Here is an 18,734-nt window from a genome sequence, read left to right as displayed (position 1 = left end):
AAAAAAAAAAAAAAAAAAATGATGAACAAGCTGATTTTAGAAAGGCCTGGAAAGATTTACATGAATTGATGCTGAGTGAAACAGGCAGAACCAGGAATACATTATACACAACAGAAAAAATGTATGATAATCGGCTATGAAAAACTTGGTTCTTTTCACTAGTTCAGTGATCCAAAGCAATTCCAATAGATTTTAGATAGAAAATATCCTCTGTATCCAGAAAAAGAACTGTAGAGATTGAATGTAAATCAACACATACTATGTTCTCCCCCCTCCCCCTATGGTTTTTCCCTTTTGTTATGATTTTTTCTCTCCCAACATGATTCAAAACAATGTGTATTAAAAACAAATAAAAATTTAAAAACCTGTATCAGATTATTTTGCCACCTTGGGACAGAGGAAAAAAAACGAGAAAAATTTGGAACACAAAGCCTTACAAAAATGAATGTTTAAAACTATCTGTACATGCCATTTGGCCTCCTTTCATTGCAATAGTGGGAGACTATGAATATGCAATATTGCATAGACTGTCATCTGCAGTTACTGCACTGATTTTATTGAAGTGTCTTTTAAAAAAATGGCAAGAAGCATATATTGGGAAATGAATGAAAAAAACAAAAGGCAATCAGAAAATGATTAGTCAATAAACAAGTCTGTATTGATGTTCAATGTGACGTTCCTAATAAAACATTTTATAAATAGGGAGGAAAGTTTAAGCAAAATGGCCTAGTTACCACTCTGGTTGCTACCTACCAAACTTTTACTCTGCATCATGACAAATGTTTCCCAACCAGTTTCAAGTTAGCTGTGCTTGATGAATTCAAGTCATCTGATCAGAATGAATTACCTCCTTAGGTCCTGAAAGAACTGGCAGAAAGGAATGCTGAGCTACTGTCAGTTACTGTTTGTCCTTCATTCTCAAAGAGGACCATGACATCATCAGGGAGGCGATGCCATGACATGCAAGTAAGCTAGAGGGCTGTGCAAGGTCACTTGCCTCACTTTATCCTCTAAAACCAGCTGGGTCCAATGGCCAGATATAGCTCAGGACAAGTGAAGATGGACGCAGTAGATCATCTTATCAGTAATATCTGAAAAACCACGGAAGAGAACAGGTTCCAGAAAGATTGCAGAAGGATAAATGTCTTGACTTTTAAAAAGAGGATTGAAGAGGATTACAGATTTTGGGTCAGTGAGCTTGACTTCATTTCCTGAGAAAATTCTAGAAAGAATTATCAGAGATACTTGGTAAGTATCTAGAAAAGAAAACTTGTGATTATATAGAACCAGAATGACTTTATCAACAATAAATCGAGTTGGACTGAACTCATACTATTTTGACAGGACTGCTGCCCAGTTCTATCTGACTTTCCTTGCCATGTTCTTGGAAAGATACTGGCATGGTTTACCATCTCCCACTCCAGCTCATTTTAAAGATAAGGAAACGGAAGCAAATAGATTTAAGTGAATGGCCTAGGATCACACAGCTAGTGTGACCAGATTTTTGCTGAGGTCAGATTTGAACAAAAGGATGAGTTTTACTGACTTCAGACCAGGCACTCTATCCATTACACCACTTAGATGTAGACTGACAGGTTTACTAAAACTAGTAGATAAGAAGAATGCTAGGGATTGAGCTTGCCTGGATTTTAGCAAGTTTTTGGTAATGTCATCTCACATGTTTCTTAGAAAGAAGAAGGACAGATTAGATGCTAATATGATTATTATTTTTTTTATTATAGCTTTTTATTTAGAAGTTATATGCATGGATAATTTTATAACATTGACAATTGCCAAACCTTTTGTTCTAATTTTCCCCCTCCTTCTCCCCTCATCCCCTCCCCCAGATGGCAGATTGACAAATACATATTAAATATGTTAAAGTAGAAATTAAATACAAAATAAGTATACATGTCCAAACAGTTATTTTGATGTACAAAAAGAATTGGACTCTGAAACAGTGTACAATTAGCCTGTGAAGGAAATAAAAAAATGTAGGTGTACAAAAATAGAGGATTGGGAATTCTATGTAATGGTTCTTAGTCATCTCCCAAAGTTCCTTCGCTAGGTGTAGCTAGTTCAATTCATTCCTACTCCATTGGAACTGGTTTAGTTCATTTCATTACTGAAGATGGCCAAGTCCATCAGAATTGATCATCATACAGTATTGTTGTTGAAGTATATAATGATCTCCTGGTCCTGCTCATTTTACTCAGCATCAGTTCATGTAAGTCTCTCCAGGCCTTTCTGAAATCATCCTGTTGGTCATTTCTTACCAAACAACTCCATAATATTCATATACCACAATTTATTCAGATGCTAATATAATTAAATGGGTTCAAAATTGGATGGATGACAGGTTTCAAAGGGACAATGTCAACATGGTGTAGGTGCCCAGTGGCAGTGAGGGGTGATCTAACAAAGAATCACCACCCCTATTCCTCTAGATTTCATAGCAATATTACCATTCATTTTAACTTTTCTTCCTCCTAATACTGAGCAGCTAGTTGGCGCAGTGGAAAGAGTTCAGGATCTAAAGTCAGGAGGACACACCTTCCTGAGTTCAAATCTATTCTCAGACAAAAGCAAAAAATCAAGCTCTCCAGACTAAGTTACTACACTGCCCAATCTGAAGAATCATTTTGCATGTTTCACTAATTAAAAACTTTATATGGTTTTCTATTGTCTACTGAGTAAGATATGTTCTTGGTCCCAGCATTCTAGAAACCCCATCATTCTAGGATCCTAACCTACCTTTTTCATATCACCTTTTACTTTTTGAGAAACAAACCAAAACCATTACTTTGCTTTCAATTGTAATCTTTTTTACACACCACCACCATCACTTGTACTTATAAACCCTATGCATTATTTGATGCCCAGTTCAAATGCTATCTCCTTCATTTAGTCTTCTCTTATTAGTCCAGTCAAAGTTGTCTGACACCTTAATTCCTATTGATAAATGGTCATAAGATATGAACAAGACAATATTCAAAGAAAGAAATTCAAGTTATCAAATACTCTGAAAAAAAGTGTTCCAAATCATTAATAATTAATAGGAAAATGCAAATTAAAGAGGAACTCTGAAGTTTTACCTCTGGCTGCTGAGCAAAGCTGACAAAAATGAAAAAATGACCAATGTTGGAGAGACTAAAGAAAAACAAGTATATTGATGCACTGTTGGTATAGTCATAAATTGGTTCAGGCAATATGGAAAGCCATTTAGAACTATGTCCAAAAAGTCATTCAGAAAAAACCAAACAAATTGGAAACCATGGGGACAACTAAACAAATTATGGTGTAGAAGTGTAATAAAATACTACTTGTCATAAGAGATTATGAAAAGGTCAGTTCCAGTAGAATTTAGGAAGATGTAGATGATTTGATGCAAATCGAATTAATTAGAACAATTTACACAATAACCACACTATGTAATAAAGGGGGGGAGGGGAGAGTGCCAATCATGATTCCAGAGACTTCTTAATGAAAAATGCTATCCACTCCCTCTGATAGAGATATAACAGAACAAGGTGCTCAGTGAGACATCTTTTGGATACAATCACTATATGGGAATTTCTTTTGCTTCACTATGAAAAAAAAAATCAGTATTTTAAAAATTTCTACAAAGAGGATTTAATTTGTGACACATATATTTAACTATCTTAACTACTTTTTCCAAGTATAAGGTAGTATCTCCTTTAGCAAAGAATGAAAATTCCCAGAGATAACATATCTTTATTCCCTATCCCCACAACCCTCGATGACATTCTTTTTCAAAAGAAATCAATTCATCTCTGAAAAGCTTAAGCTCTCTCAACGTACCTATTCACACTGTAACAAAATTACAACCAGTATGCTGTGTTGAAGTTTACATAAGGATGAAAACATTATAAATTTATTCAACATAGACAATTTGAATGTCATATATATGTTGTATAATGGTTTGTTAAAGGCAAAAATTGTTACTACCATTTGCTGTCAAAATGCTACAATTTCTAATAATTAATTCTAATGGTTTCTAATAAATTTCCAATTTCTTTTTTTTTCTTTTTTTTTAATAACTTTTTATTGATAGAACGCATACCAGGGTAATTTTTTACAGCATTATCCCTTGCATTCACTTCTGTTCCGATTTTTCCCCTCCCTCCCTCCACCCCTTCCCCCAGATGGCAAGTCCTTTACATGTTGAATGGGTTGCAGTATATCCTAGATACAATATATGTGTGCAGAACCGAACAGTTTTCTTGTTGCACAGGGAGAATTGAATTCAGAAGGTATAAATAACCCGGGAAGAAAAACAAAAATGCAAGCAGTTTATATTCATTTCCCAGTGTTCTTTCTCTGGGTGTAGCTGCTTCTGTCCATCTTTGATCAATTAAGGCTCTCTTTATCAAAGAGGTCCACTTCCATCAGAATACATCCTCAAACAGTATCGTTGTTGAGGTATATAATGATCTCCTGGTTCTGCTCGTTTCAGTTAGCATCAGTTCATGTAAGTCTCTCCAGTCCTCTCTGTATTCATCCTGCTGGTCATTCCTTACAGAACTATAATATTCCATAACATTCATATACCACATAAATTTCCAATTTCTAATAAATAATTCTAATAGTCTGGGGACTATTCTTACTAGGGGAAAGTTAAGTGCATTGAATGCTGCTGGTGCTATCTACTACTATGTTAGTAGTTACCTTAGAGTAGTCACCTCAAGAGATATTATAGTCCAATATCAGTCAGATCTACCAGCAGGAAGAGATCCAAATTATTAGTGGAAAAACAAGCTCAAGCTGAGATTAAAGAAATACTTTGTAACTGGTATAAATATTTGCATGAAAATTAGAGCAAGGGATGAAGTTTATCTACCTGTCAGATCTTTAGAAAAGGAAGGAATTTATGGCCACAAAAGAAGTAGAGAACGTTATAAAAAGCAAAATGGACAATCTTGATTATATTACCATTAAAAAGTTTTGGCACAAACAAACCCAACTTAGCCAAAGTTAAAAGGGAAGCAGAAAACTGGGAAACTTTTACAGCCAATGTTTCCAATAAAGGTCTCATTTCTAAACTATATAGAAAACTGACTCAAATTTATAAGAATGTAAATAATTTCTCAATTGATAAATGTTCAAATTTCATTAAATTTATTAAATTGAAAACTTACCAACAATTTTCAGATGAAGAAATTGATGTCATTTCTAACCATATTAAAAAATACTCTAAATCACTACTGATTAGAGAAATCTAAATTAAGACAACTCTGAGATACCAATTCACACCTCTCAGATTGGTTAAGATGACAGGAAAAGATAAATGATAAATGTTGGAGGGAATGTAGGGAAAGTGGAACACTAATACATTGTTGGTGGAGTGGTGAAATGAGCCAATCAAAATTCTGGTTGAATAATTTGGACTATGCCCAAAGGGTTATAAAGCTATGCATACCCTTTGATCCAGCAGTGTCTATATTGGGTCTGTATCCCAAAGAGATCATAAGAGGGAAAATATTTCTATAGTGGCAAGAAATTGGAAGCTGAATGCCCTTCAGTTGGAGAATGACTGAATAAGTTATGATATATGAATGTAATGGAATATTATTGTTCTATTAGAAATGATTGGCAGAATGATTTCAGAAAGGCTGGGAGAGACTTAAATGAATTGATGCTAAGTGAAATCAGTAGAACCAAGAGAATATAGTACACAGCAACAAGATTATGTAATGATCATTTCTGATGCACGTGGATCTTTTGAAAAATGAAGTGATTCAAGCCAATTCCAATAGTCTTGTGATAGAGAGAGCCATCTGCATCCAGAGGGAGGACTGTGAGGACAATATGGATAGCAACAATGGATTTTCACCTTTTTTTGTTGTTTGCTTGCTTTTTCCCTCCTCATTTCCCCCCACTTTTTGGTCTCATTTTTCTTGGGCAGTACGATAAATGTGGAAATATATAGAGAGGAATTGTACATGTTTAACATATATTGGATTACTCACCACCTAGGGGAGGAGGAGAAGGGAGAAAAATTTAGAACACAAGATTTTGCAAGAGTGAATGTTGAAAATTATCTTTGCATGTATTTTGAAAATAAGTTATTTTTAAAAATTTAATTAAAAAAGAGAAATTAATATTGAAAATTATCTTTACATGTAATTGGAAAAATAAAATAGTATTGCGGGGAAAAAAGAAATCATAAGCAGGTGATTTCTTACATTAACTGATAATTGTGTGAAATGAGCAGAACCAAGAGAATACTGTTCACAATAATAAAGACTATGTGACAGTTAACTGTGAAGGACTTGGCTCTTGATTCAAGGCAATTTCAATAAATTCAGGATGAACAATGCCATTTACATCCAGATAGTAAACTATGAAGACTGAGCATAATAGTTTCATCTTTTTGCTTGTTTTTTTTTTTCCCCTTTTGATTTTCTTGCACAATGTAACAAATATGAAAATGTTTAAAAGAATTGTACATATTTAACCTATAACAGATTGCTTGCTGTCTTGGGGGATGGGAGAAATAAGGGAGGGAAGGAGAAAAAATATAGAACCAAAAGTCTTTAAAAAAAAAAAAAATGAATGTTGACAGTGAGATAACTCAAACCAGTTCCAATTGTTCAGTGATAAAGAAGGAAATATACATCCAGAGAGAGTCCTGTGGAAACTGAGTGTGGACCACAACATAACATTTTCACGTTTGCTTACATTTTGTTTTTCTTCTCAGGTTGCTGTTTTTTTTTTTTTTTCCTTTCTCTAGATCCGATTTTTCTTGTGCAGCAAGATAACTTTAAATACATATACATATATTGGATTTAACATATATTTTAACATATTTAACATGTATTGGACTACTCTGCCATCTAGGGAGGTGGGAGGAGGGAAAAAACTGCAAGAGCTAATGTTGAAAAATGTTTTGTAAATAAAAAAGCTTTAATTTAAAGAAAAAGAATGTTGAGTATTTTTACATATATTTTGAGAATACTATTGAAATTTTTAAACCCAAAAACTTGTATTAAAATATTACTAAAACTTCTTTAAAAACTGCTTCTGAATGAGCAAGAAGATCAAACCTAGAAAAAGAATTTTAAAAAAAATGCTGTTTTTCAACAACAAAAAACATTTATTAACCACCAACATGGCAGAACTAATCTAAGTGGTGAGAATAAAAAACTTCAAAGGAATTCCTATCCTCATGGAATACACTAACACAACTTACACATATAAGGAAATCTTAAAAGAAATGCTAGAGACAACTAGGAGGCACAATACAGAGCACTAGGCCTAGAATCAGTAAGATCTGAATTCATATTTGAGTCCAACACTAGTTCTATGACTGGAGCAAGGCACTTTACCAATGTTTGTCTCAATTTTCTCATCTGTAAAATGGGATTAATAACAGGATCTAGCTCAAACAGTTGTTGTGAGGATCAATGTTTAGCACATAGCAAGCATTGCATAAATATTAACTATCATTATCATTACATTAAATTATATATTTGTTATAATCTGGTGAAGGCTCAAGTAATTGGACAATATAGAAAGATCTCAGTGAGGTTAGGACCTGAGGCTTGTGTTTTAAAAGCTAGAGATCTACAATTCCAGACCAGAGGAACAATTTGTGCAAAGGCATAGAAAAAGGAGAAACAATGTCACAGATAAAGAACAGGAAGCAGACTAGTTTGCCAAAAGCCCAAGTTACTGAAGAGAAGTTATTATATGCCCAACAGAGGAGTCTGTAGTTCATTCTAGGGGCAAACCACTAGAATTTTTTTTGGGGGGGAGGGTATTGTCTTAATATAAAAAATAACAAGTCTTTTGGATTTGCTAAATTTGAGATGTCTATGGAATATCTATTGAGAAGTTGTCAACCACCGATGGGACATTTTCCCCTAGAATTCTGAAGACACTTCAAACCCTTCATCTTCCCCTTCTCTTCTGAACTTCCCAGACCTTCTAGTCACTGAGGTTGGAATCATGCTCAGTTTTCCCCTCCCATATCCTGTCAATTCTCCATTCACGCAATCTCTGGCATCTATTCCCTTCTTCGTTTACAGAACTAGACTCCAGGTCCATATAACCTATTACTACACCTATTATAAATAGCCTTCTGTCCTCGGAGGCTCCAGTCTATCCTCCACATAGCAGCCAAACTAATATGCCTAAAGGGCTGATCATATAACTCTTGCTCAAAAGTTCTGATATTCTGCATTGCCTCAAATAAAAAATAAATTCCTATTCAACATTTAAAGTCCTACACAATTAAACTCCAGACTGTCTTTCCAATATACTGCGCATTATTCATCTTCACCATTCTACCTATTAATAGCTATAATAATAGATAGGATTTATATAGCACTTTAAGGTTTGCAAAGTACTTCACATGTTCTCTTATTTGTTCCTCACAACTCTCTGAGGCAAATGCAATAGCATCTCCTATTTTACAGATGAAGCTGAGAAGTTAAGAGTTGCCCAGGGTCATGCAGCTAGGTAGTACCTAAAGCAGGAATTGAATCTAGGGCTTCCTGATTCCAAAGTCAGCCCTATCTACTGTACCATCTGACTGCCATGACATTCCAGCCAAACTGATCAACTTGATGATCCTCACATACAGCATTCCATTAATTTTCTCCACGTCTTTGCAGCGGCATGGAATATCATATCTCCTCATTTCCATCTTCTCAGAGCTGCACTCCAGTTTGAGGCATGTATGTGTACATGTCATCCCCATCCATTTCAAACACAGGCCTCTACCTCCTCCCTGCTCCCCCCCAACCAAACCAACATCTGGTACATAGATGGTGCAATGGATGCAGTGCCAAGCCTGGAGTGAGGAAGACTTATCTAGTTCAAATCTGGCATCTGACACTTAGTAGCTGTGAACCTGGGCAAGTCACTAAGAAAACTCCAAATGATGTAATGCAGAGTTAGATACAACAGAAGCAACCAAACAACAAAAAATTATGGACCTATACTATAGTATTCGTTTGGACTGATGGGGAACTGGAGCTCAAGATAACAAAGATATGATATACAGATCAATCATCTGCAGAGGTAATTAGACTCACAGGCTAAGCCACCACTGAATACAAAGACAAAGCAACAGGACAGAGTTCTGAGGTATATACAGTTACTTGAGGGCAAAGCAGAAACTGAGATAGATGGCCCAAAAAAGGAGACTGGGTAGTGTGCACAGCAGACAGATTAGGAGAAAAACCCAGAGAGAGCAGTGTCAATAAATGAAAATTAAGAAAAAAAGAGAAGACCATCTGGGAGGGGATAATGTTAAACAATGCAGAAAGGTAAAGAATGAGGAATAAGAAAGGCCCCGAGATTTAGCCATGAGACCCAGACTGACAAAATTTACTTCGAGTATTTGAAATATTGAAGAACAATGAAAGTATTTGCTGAATCTGGAGTTGAAAATCAAGACTATATTACTATTTCCTGTTTAATGTCATTCATCTCAAACTATAACTACAACCCATTTTTACAATTTTCACTATACTGATCATATTCTCATAGGTATTACTGTATGTTTTTAAATAGTTTGTATGTGTTTGTGTCTGTCTTGCTCCCTAGATAGACTAGACTGCAGGATCTGAGTCACCCTTCCTTAGCACCAAGCAGTACAAGTTTCAACACACTGCCAGCACCCAGTTCTCCTTCCCAGCTTCTCCTTCGCTGACCTGAATTCACAGAAAAGCGGTTCCATTTGAACAAAGATCAGCAGCAGCAGCACAGCCCAGGGAGAGCTCTTTGGAACAGTTTACTGAGCGCCCTGGGGCAGATTAGTTACTCCCCCTGATTTGGCAAAGCTGTTTCCCACTAACAAAGAAGCACTAGAAGGGAAGAAAGCCACAACCAAGCACTGTGACTAATCCTCAAGACTGCAAGAAGCTTCCAGTCTACTAAAGGATAGAAACAAAAACTAAAATGGATACAAATACCAGATTCTAAGCACAAAGGACAATATGTAGGCAATTTGGGACAACTGAGAACTGTGGCCCTGAAATCAGGAAACTCTGAGTTCAAATTCTACTTTAGAGACTTAAAGCTCCAGAAATCTCTATCTGTTGGACAAATCTTTTAAACTCAGACCTTAAGTTTCTTCATCTGTAAAGGAGAAAACATGTACAATAGTCCTGAACAGAACCGTTGAGGAAAGCATTTTACAACCTTTAAGATACTATAAAAGTATAGGTTATTAAGATTTTCCATAGTTACATATTCTCTTGAAAACCATAAATATATAAAAATAGTTGATCTCTTCCATTCTTAAAAACTAAGTAAGGGATAAATCAAATATGAGTTTGATATTAGTTCAATAGCTATAGAGTAGTTATCATAAAGAAAGTACTGCTTTACATATATTTAGAATAAATTGTTTTTCTTGTGTTTTCAACTTAGGGGGAGGGGGCAGGAGGAAGAAGTTTAGGGTGAGGGTAAGAAGGTGGATTTTGACTGATCAAAACAAATATTTTTTAAAAAGCAACAAAGCAATTAGGACAATTAAAAAGAAGAAACCCCTGGGAGTGAGGGGGAAAGCTTTTAATATAATCGCATGAATACAAGTTAAACCATATGTAATTTACTCGTTATTTTGGAGAATTCCTAAAGTGGGCATTTGTTTTCACCTTGTTGACACAATTTTGCTGTGTCCATGGAACTCTTACTGCTTGGCACTGTGCAAAGTGAGAAGCAGAATCAGTTAGATTGATCTCCACAGCAGTGGTGACATCACTTTAAAAAAAAAAAAAAACAACAACACATAGCAGAGATCTTTCTGTCCTCTTGCATAAAGTAAATAATTTGAAATAAAGCAAGAAAAGAAACAAAATTCTAACCCTTAAAATGAAATATTTTGAAAAGTTATTCTTAAAAGTTGCTTCTGAAAACTGCAGCCCAAAGTTGAGATTTCAAATTTAAATTTATCTTTGTAAAGAGTGAAAAAGTTCTACATTCAACAAACATTTCTTTGACCTGTTCATATGTCATATCTGACACCCCACTTACCTTTGATTTGTAGCATACAACTAAGCGCAAATGGTAACACTTCGGAGAATTTTAGGAGACAGAGGGCACACTATTTTCCCTATTTTCAGTATAAAAAGTGGGAAGAAAATCATGGCAAGAAGAGTGAAAATGTGGGGGCAGGTAATTTTGAGATTAACACATTGCAAAATGTTACTGCAGCAAACTGCAGATGGAAGAGCAAAGAAATCTATTTAAATGGAATTAATAGATAGTAGTTTGATAATCCAAAGAAATAGAACTGAGAATTCAAGAACAATGTTATATGAGATAAGGCAGTAGGCTTTGGAATACAGGGTCTGAGAAGAAAAGAGAAGAGGCACTTGTTTCTAACCCGTAAGACTTTCAACAGAAGATGACATCAGTGCCAAGTAAACTATTGTTTAGCCTTAATAAGAAGGAAGCCTCCTCCTAGCTTCCATTGCCAGCTGTTGGCTCCTTAGTTCAGTATCTACGAAAATTTGTCATAGGTCTATGTTTAAATTATTTTAGATTGTGGACTAATACTGGGATCTCCTTAGCTGTTGGACAATTTTCAGGAGGTGCAAAAGACAAATTTCAGGTCAGATCACTGTTGATACCTCAAGTTATATTTTGCATCAATTTGCCTAACACATCAAAATGTAGACCACACCTACAAACCTTAATTCACATTGTTTCCTTCAAAATTTGGTACATTCTCAAGAAGAGTAAAATCCTCAAATTAAATAAATGGCAAATTTGGGCTTGGGGAGAATTGGTTGGGAGAGGGGAGAATTTTAAGCTATTTATTATTTATGTTTATCTGTTTTTATTTTGATTGCTCCCACTTTGTAGGCAACTCTGATTCAATGTCATATGGCTGAGGGGCTTTATGATCATAAGGTTTCTAAGCAAAGACAAAATTAGTCAAAAAAAAAAAAAGCAGAGAAAATAAGCACCACTATTTGGAGGCTGTTTCAGAAATAAGTGTTCCTTCCTTAAGTAACTGCAAACAATCATATCAGATAAAACAGGGTCAAAATGCTGCTCTTCCAAAAACAATGTTTCTCTGATCTATATAGTCTCATTATAAATCTCTCAACAAGGAAGGAGAGCTATTGGCCTTTCACAAAGGCAACATTTTAACAAAAATATGGAAAATGTAGCTGATAGGCTATACTCCAAGTATGCAAACTCAATCACTTCACCTAAAGAAATCAGGAACCTAACCTATAAGTAGTGAAACTGTTTCAAATCTGTCGTAAGTACATTTCAAAAAATGATTAACAAGTACAGAGTAGAAAACAAATTGTAGAAATGTTTTTGACAAAAAAGCATGGCTAAAACAACAAAGGAAAGAAATATTACCTAATCTCCCAAATTAAAGCTTTACTTTGCAATAACTGAAGCCCTAGGGGATAATTTGTCAAAAGTACATTGGAAATATTAGTTTCTTTCAAAATTTAACCTACATATTTCCCTAATTCATCAAATTCCAATTATAACCTAAATTATTATGTGTCAAGTTTTTAACCTGGATTGATATGAATTAGAAGAATAATTTAATAGCTATTTTCAAGCTATATGTTTACATGTTCCCCTTTGGAGAATAACAGTTTGTATGTTTTCAAAGTTTCACATTCACTGCATATTCCTATGATATTCAAAGTTATTCCATACAAATTCCTGAACACAAATAAAATGTCATTTTAAACTGGAGAACAGTATCTGATCGCAATATTCCTTTATAAATCTAAGGAAGACTAAAAAGTAGACAAGGAAAATCAACAAAAAGCTGGAATTACTATTTCAAGTTAAATTGGGAAGTCCTTCTTTTCCACAAACCTGTCTTATGCTTTTATCTAGAATCTCCCCAACACAAAAATAATGTCTAGCTATAAACAGTCTCTCCTTATAAACCATTCTTTAAAGCCAAATAAATATTGGAACATGTGTGTGTACACACACAAGGAGATTTTAAATATTAGGCAGCTTTAAACATAACCTTCTCTTGGGGAAAAACCAGTCAAACTCAAGTTATTCACCTTCTTGATACAAGGTTCATTGCTCTCATCAAGAAATATTTCAACACCCACTATGGGCAAGTTATCCCACTAAATACCAAGTTCTCATATACATCTGGAGAAAGACCCCAGTTCTCTAAAAAGAATAGCAATCAGGACAGACTTTATTAATCCACGGATGACAAGTCATGTGTTTAAATCAGCTGCTAATGTCACAAGGAATAGACAGTACTTATTCTTTCAGTATCCAAGGAGAAGATGACGCTTTAAATGGGAGCAGGAACATTCAAACACACTAGGATCTTTCACTTTATCTTTATTAAAATTCAAATTATAGTAATATAGGTAAACAGGTACAGAAGGCCAGCTTCCAAGTCTCACTATCTTTTAGCAAAGGTAAGTATCCTGACAGCCCTCAAGTGCTCCTAAGTTAACTGGCACTATTACAAGAGTGTACTTGAAGTAGCAACTGCCTGCTGAATTAGTGGCCTTAGCAAAGAACTGTTCCTTGCAGTAGAAGCTCTACAAAAGCTTTGCCAAAAACATCAGACAGCACAAGAAAAGTCACTGCAAGCTTTAGGATTCTATTCAAAATGTCTATTTTACCTACTAAACTCAGTAGGATAACCACAGAAAGCTGCTGACCAAGAGCACCTACCCCAAGCCCAAGGTCTAGAACTTCACCCACCAAAGAGCCACGACGCGTTAGCACCTGGGGATCACAAAGAGCCCTGTCCTGCCTGCTGAAGGGTCTCCCCAGTACACAAGGACAAGCACACGAGCCACATGACTCGGACTGATTCAGCTTGACTCAGGTGTTCGGGGAAGCCTCTCCCAAACAAAAGAATCGAGTTTAAGAACTTAATGAGCTCGCAGCCTTGACACTCGTGACAAATCCCCGCACACCCAATGCAAGCGGGGCAACTGTCACGGGGTATTGCTATTTCGTCGCCGCTCTCACTCCCGGGACAACCGGCTTCCCGTCGCGGAGGAGCCACCGAGGCTCCTGCCGGCAAGACACCAGGCCGAAATTCTGCCCGACCTTACTTCTGGCTGCACCGAGCGCGGCGGCCCCCCGCTTCTGAGATCCATCCGAAGCGGCTCCGGCCGCCTCTTCTTCCCCACCCGCGGCACCCAGCGTCGAATAAACAATTCCAAGGCAGCCGACCGCGCCGACCCCATCCCCCGGGAAAGAAGGGCGAGCCTCCGGCCCCGGAAGACTAGCCCGTCCCGGTCCCGCTGCTTCTGACCAGTGCTCGGACCCCTCCCACGAGGCCCCGGGACCCCCCCGCTTCATTGCCCGGGGAGCCAGCACGGCAGGACTCCCAGCCCCCGGGTCAGGACCTTCGTTAGGCCCCGGTCGCAAGGGACGGGAGAGAGAAGGGCGGAGGGGGCCGGGGGCGGGCGGACAGACGGACGGACGGACGGAGGGGGCAGCTGGGCCCGCGGCTCACCGCAGGCGAGAAGGCGGGAGGCTCCTCTGGAGGCTCGGGAGCGATGCCGGATGCGTCTCGAGAACTCGGTGAGCAGGGCAGCAGGGTAGGGGACACTCCGAGTCGGCTCGATGAGGCTCCCTTCTCCTTCACCTCCTCCCTTCTTCTTTCACCACCGCCGCCGCCGCCGTCGCCGCCTCGGGCTTTATGGCCAACACTAGAGCTCCTCTCTCACTTCCGCCACCGCCGCCGCCCCGAGCGGAAGTACATGTCACGAGACCCTTCACGCCAGGGCCCGCCCCGTACGTCCGTACGCCTGATACTAGCCGGACCCGGCCGCGCTGTTGAATCACGTGAGTTAAGATGGCGGCCCCCACTCTTAGACCAACAGTCTAAGGGTAACGCCATATTGGACCCCAAGCTGACCTTCCCGACTCTCCGCCCCGGAGAGGGAGAAAAAGGAAGCAATGACAGATTCTCCTTGTAAGTGTCAGTGTGATGGCTTCCCCATCTCCACAACAGAGCCCAAGGGTAGAATTCTCTTTCAGGGCTTCATTCATGCTTTTTGTCCAACGAGGATTTATTAAGCTCCTACTGAATGCCAGGTTCTAAAGATGTTTCATGGGCAAGCCATGAGGTTCAAAAAGACCTTACTATTAAACAATTCCTGCCTTCAAGGAACTTATATTCTTTTTTTTTTTTAAGTAATAGCTTTTTATGTTTCAAAATACATGCAAAGATAGTTTTCAACACCCTTGCAAAACCTTGTGTTCCAAATTTCTCTCCTTTTCCCCTATCCCCTCTCCTAAACCTCAAATAATTCACTATAGGTTAAATATGTGCAATTCTCCTAAACATATTAAGGAATTTACATTCTAAGATATTCCAATGAACCCCTAAGACATCTGCAGGTACTTTTTGGAAGGCCCATGAGCTTGAAGGGGGTGGAGATGGGCGTGAATTACATTTATTTTTTCACCAGCCTTTCAATGAAAAATTCATTATTGTGAAGCCGGCCAAAGAGAGAGTCCATGACACAGAGAAAGAATTCTTGGATTCAAGGAAGGATGGTGGTATCATCCACAGAGATGAGGAAAGGCCTGGATTTAAGAGAGAGGATGACGAATTTTGGACATGTTGAGTTTGAGGTGATTGAATACCTTAGGGTAGGTACTGTGTTGGTAAGTGCTAGGGAAACAAAGGTAAAATAAAACATCCTCTACTCCCGAGGAACTGACATGCGGTGGGGTGGAAACAGGCTACAATATATATGTAGATAAGTACAGGTTTATTTGAGGTGGAAGAGAGCACTGAACTGGAGGAATCAGGGAAGGGTTCATGGAAGGAAGAGATGACTCCTGCACTGAATTGTAAAGGAAAGAGGTGGTGAAATCTAGACTCTTGGGGAAACCCCAGGTGGAAGTACACAGCAGGTAGTTGGAAAAACAGGACTGGAGTCACTCTAGGAAGAGACTGGGACAGGAGTTACCCATTTGGAAATCTGCTTTAGAAATAGGAGGTGAAGCCCAGTCCTGCATGAGATCATTAGGGGTGAGAAGTAGGGAAAGAATGTTGTTATATGACAATGCGGGTGAATGAATAAATCTCTTATTAGTGAGGCAGACTATAAATATTAAAGAAATTCTGAAGAGGAAGAGAGGGAAGAGAGACAGAGAAAAAGAAAGAATTTGGTAGTCCAGTCATTCTAAATTTAGAGTTTTAACCAGACTTCAAAGATGCCAAGGTCATCCACTGCATCCTAGGCCATCCTGGGTCATCCTGATTTTTGTTTGGTCCCTGAACTGGAAGAGAGAATGAGGTCAGCAACTTTGTACAGCTCTGCCTCACTTAAATCCAATTCGTGAACAAGACATCATTCTGGGAAACCACCAGTCCTCTTTGAAAAGGAAGAAGAAGAAATTTGTGACCAAAGATGAACTAGAGACCATTACCGATCACAAAATAGAAAATTTTGATTATATCAAATTAAAAAGCCTTTGTACAAACAGAACGAATGCAAACAAGATTAGTAGGGAAGCAACAAACTGGGAAAACATCTTCACAATTAAAGGTTCTGATAAAGGCCTCATTTCCAAAATATATAGAGAACTGACTCAAATTTATAAAAAATCAGGCCATTCTCCAATTGATAAATGGTCAAAGGATATGAACAGACAATTTTCAGATGAAGAAATTGAAACTATTACCACTCACATGAAAGAGTGTTCCAAATCACTATTGATCAGAGAAATGCAAATTAAGACAACTCTGAGATATCACTACACACCTGTCAGATTGGCTAAGATGACAGGAAAAAATAATGATGAATGTTGGAGGGGATGCGGGAAAACGGGGACACTGATGCATTGTTGGTGGAGTTGTGAACGAATCCAGCCATTCTGGAGAGCAATCTGGAATTATGCCAAAAAGTTATCAAACTGTGCATACCCTTTGATCCAGCAGTGTTTCTATTGGGCTTATACCCCAAAGAGATACTAAAAAAGGAAGGGGACCTGTATGTGCCAAAATGTTTGTAGCAGCCCTGTTTGTAGTGGCTAGAAACTGGAAATGAATGGATGCCCATCAATTGGAGAATGGCTGGGTAAATTGTGGTATATGAATGTTATGGAATATTATTGCTCTGTAAGGAATGACAGCAGGATGAATACAGAGAGGCTTGGAGAGACCTACATGGACTGATGCTAAGTGAGATGAGCAGAACCAGGAGATCATTATACACTTCGACAACGATATTGTATGAGGATGTATTCTGATGGAAGTGGATTTCTCTGACAAAGAGACTTAATGAGTTTCAATGGATAAATGATGGACAGAAACAGCTACACCCAAAGAAGGAATACTGGGAAATGAATGTGAACTATTTGCATTTTTGATTTTCTTCCCGAGTTATTTTTACCTTCTGAATCAATTCTCCCTGTGCAGCGGGAGAACTGTTTGGTTCTGCAAATATGTATTGTATCTAGGATATACTGCAACATATTTAACATATATAGGACTGCTTGCCATCTTGGGGGGGGAGGAGGGAGGGAGGGAAAAAAACGAAACATAAGTGATTGCAGGGATAATGTTGTGTAAAAATTATCCTGGCATGGATTCTGTCAATACAAAGTTATTATTAAATAAAATAAAATTTAAAAAAAAAAAAAGAAAGAAAGAAAAGGAAGAAGAAACAACAAATTTGCAATAGTGCTGTTTTCCAATCCTGGCTCTCCTCAATATTTTAGGAAAGTATCACTGTGGACAATTCATTTAACCTCCATGGTCTATCAGTTCCTCATCTATAAAATATAAAGTCTAGACGCAATAACCAGGTGATTTGATTAGATTACCTGAATAGATGTCTAGCTCTAAATCTAAAATCCTATAAACATAGGAAGAAAGGAAAGATTTTGGGTTTTGGAAGATCTTCAATGTGCTTAAACATTTTCTCTAGGTATTCATTCGTGAGATCTCTTAGCCTTATAACTGGTAGCCAACCTACTTCCTTCCTTCCTTCCTTCCTCCTTTCTTTCCTTCTTCCTTTTCTTCTTCCTCCTCCCCTTCTTTTCTTTCTTTCTTCCTTTCCTCCCTTCATTTCTCTTCCTTCTTTCCTTTCTTTATTTGCTTTTCTTCTTCTATTCTTTCTTTCTTCTTTTCCCTATCTCTCCCAGACTAGAAGTACACTAACCACTTAAGAGCCAGCTTTGACCTTCTCAGTTTTCAGTCTTTACTGTTTTGCCCAACTTTAAGCAGTCTAGTAGCCTAGAGGTTCGCTATATTTGTGCCATTTAATACAGAAACCAATCAGCTATAACCTTACTTTGGCTCAGAAGTCCCAAATTCAGGTGATCCATTAGTCTCAGTCCCCTCAATAGTAGGGACTATAGGCCTGCACGATCATGCCCAGCCCTATTTCCTTTTCTAAACACCCCTTTTTTTTTTCAGTGATATATCTTCTGTCACTTAAAAAAATTTTTTTTGCATAGTTCATCACTGGAAGCAGGCTGAATTTTGCTTGTGCTTGCTGTGCAGCTTTCCATGGTCCTTGATTCAAGGTTCATGTTAAGGGGCCAATATGACTTTACATGATTTATAAAGTTTTGGTTTTATGTATGTATTCAAAAACATAACTAAATTTGATGTAAAGGAACATCCCCAGAACATGTTAATGTAAGTATGTTTGTACTGCAGTTCATTTAAACCCTCTAGATTTTCATCCCTATATCTTTCCCCACCTCTCAGAAATCTGGTTAGATTTCTCTCCTCACAAATGTCATGCTCTTGTCTT

The 18,734-nt window shown here is 37.7% G+C and overlaps 1 protein-coding gene across 1 annotated transcript in view; it reads right to left on the bottom strand.

The window, feature by feature from the left end:
- Positions 1–14,633, bottom strand: part of RAB7A (RAB7A, member RAS oncogene family) — a 63,362-nt gene extending 48,729 nt beyond the window's left edge. Inside the window, exon 1 of the mRNA XM_051983490.1 lies at positions 14,468–14,633. The gene's annotated coding sequence lies outside the window, so the exon portion shown is untranslated. The remainder of the gene's footprint in view (positions 1–14,467) is intronic.
- Between the last annotated feature and the right edge of the window lie 4,101 nt (positions 14,634–18,734).

Source organism: Antechinus flavipes, chromosome 1 (assembly GCF_016432865.1).
Source record: "Antechinus flavipes isolate AdamAnt ecotype Samford, QLD, Australia chromosome 1, AdamAnt_v2, whole genome shotgun sequence".
NCBI classification, from domain to species: Eukaryota; Metazoa; Chordata; class Mammalia; order Dasyuromorphia; family Dasyuridae; genus Antechinus; species Antechinus flavipes.
The sequence above is the reverse complement of the archived record's forward strand: the minus strand, read 5'-3'. Positions and strand labels throughout refer to the sequence as shown.